General features: G+C 46.6%; 1 pseudogene; it reads right to left on the bottom strand.

Annotated features, from left to right (window-relative positions):
- Positions 1 to 345: 345 nt before the first annotated feature.
- Positions 346 to 518, bottom strand: LOC147707178 (U2 spliceosomal RNA; annotated as a pseudogene).
- Between the last annotated feature and the right edge of the window lie 1,641 nt (positions 519 to 2,159).

Below are 2,159 nucleotides of genomic sequence, written 5' to 3' on the forward strand. Positions count from 1 at the left end.
ACTTGCTGGGAAACTTCCTCCATTCGTTCCCCAGTGAAATGGATCCAAAAACCAATGAAACTCTGCTGCTGCAAAAACAGTCTTTTTCCCACGTTTGTCTCTTTTCAAAGTGCAGCGTCTGGATGGAGAAGGGAAAAAATGGAAGAAAAAAAAAAGTAAAAAAAATAAATAAATAACGCACGGCCGGGTGGCCGCAAAGTGGCAATTAAATAAAATACATACATAATTAAGGCAAGACACAGTGATTCACATGCAAACACAATAGCGCCACTTTACAGGGTTTGGTAGTGAAGCGCTACTTTCGTTTTCTCGTCTATTTTTCAACAGCATTGTTTTCCCCGGGTGGGGAAGTGCACCATTCCTGGAGGTACTGCAATACCAGGTTGATGCGTGGAGTGGACAGAGCAAGCTCCTATTCCATCTCCCTGTTCCAAAAATCAATTCAATATATGGTCCTCAGATAGAGGACGTACCAGATATTAAACTGATAAGGACAGATTTGTTTTGAAAACATTTATTTATTGTTAAAGGCACAAATACAGGGTAATCTTTACAAGTACATTCATCCAAGAAGAGATCGGTACATTGCGTTCATAACCACAGGTTACAGAGGTGTGGTATAGGGCAAGTTTTATAAGTACATCATCCAAAAAGAGGAATACTGGTATATTGCTTTCAGAACCACATGTTAGAGAGCGTGGTACAGGGCAAGTTTGATAAGTACAGTATCCAAGAAGACTGGTATATTGCGTTTATAACCACGGGTTACAGAGCATGGTATAGGGCAAGCTTTACAAGCACATTATCCAAAAGGTAGACTAAATCTTTATTGGGCCTATACAAATGCCAATCCTATTGCATACCCGGTGGCAAGGTAGTGCAGTAAGTCTCTCAAGTGACCCATCCTTTCCAGTCCGAGAAGCGCCACAGAGCTCTAGCCTGGGAAACCCCAAAGCGAGCATCATCAATGTGGACATAAGTGTGCATTTTGTCCAGGCAGATATTCCTGCAGGCCGCTGGATGGAGCACTTTATGATGGAAAAGTGGTGCATTGCGGGCCTCCCACAGCGTCTCTTTGCCACAGTTCAAGATGCGCCATGCCGTTAGGAGATAAAGATCTGGCAGGGACCAACCATATAATACCATTCCGAAATTCAATGTCTGAATGTGGGCAATGTTCTGGGGAAAGGGCCGCAGCAGGGTCCAGAAGGCTTGGGCATGGGCGCAGGTCCAGAACAAGTGGTACACAGTCTCTGCATGGAGGCAGGAGTCTCTGGGGCACCGGTCCACGGGTGCCAGCCCCCGCCGATGTTGGAAAGCCTTCACTGGCAGACAGGCGTGGCGCTGAGCCAGGCGAGGTCCCTTTGGCTGTGTGACATACCGCGGTGGCCTATCAGATCCTAAACAGACGAGGATTGTTCTTCTGAAAATGGGCCAAGCAGGATTGGTTGTTCCAACGAGTTCAAATAGTTCTTGAGCTGTTTGGCTTGGCTGCGGGCTGCAGGGGGTATGGCCGCAATGTCCAGAGTGTCCATAAATTTAACCAAAGCAGCATAGTACTCAGGTACAGTTTGGCCAAAGGCGCAAGGTTAGAGGGACTGAAAAGGCCCCGCTGCCTGAAAGTTGCCCCCATATAATATTTAACATATGAAGCTGCGTGTGAGAATATGACAGATTCAAGCCGGGCAACTGAGTGGCAAAAAACCTTTGACATCAGAAAAGTGGACACATGTGGCATCCCCTTACCCCCCTTTCGCCAATGTTTACAGACTTTCGAGCGACTTAATTTTTCCATCCTGGAGCCCCAGAGGAAAGTGAACAACAACTTAGTACATTTTGCCAAAATGGGTGGGGGCGGGGGGAATATCATGGCTAGGTAGAGCATCAAGGGCATAAGCACAGCTTTGACAATTAGCACTTTACCCTCCAGAGTCAGAGTGCGTGTGGACCACAATGAGATTTTCTTTGTCAGTTTACCATACACCTTGTCCCAGTTTTGTGCTATCGGTGTCTGCTCTGCGAAGAGTACCCCCAGAAGCTTTATGGGCGTTGTGGTCACCGGTACTTGTAGAGCGGTCAACGTGTCCCATGGGCCCATATTCAAACATATACACTTATCAACATAGAGCCGTAAGCCTGACACCTCTTGAAAAATAGAT

This window comes from Lissotriton vulgaris, chromosome 6 (assembly GCF_964263255.1).
Source record: "Lissotriton vulgaris chromosome 6, aLisVul1.2, whole genome shotgun sequence".
In the NCBI taxonomy this organism is placed as follows: domain Eukaryota; kingdom Metazoa; phylum Chordata; class Amphibia; order Caudata; family Salamandridae; genus Lissotriton; species Lissotriton vulgaris.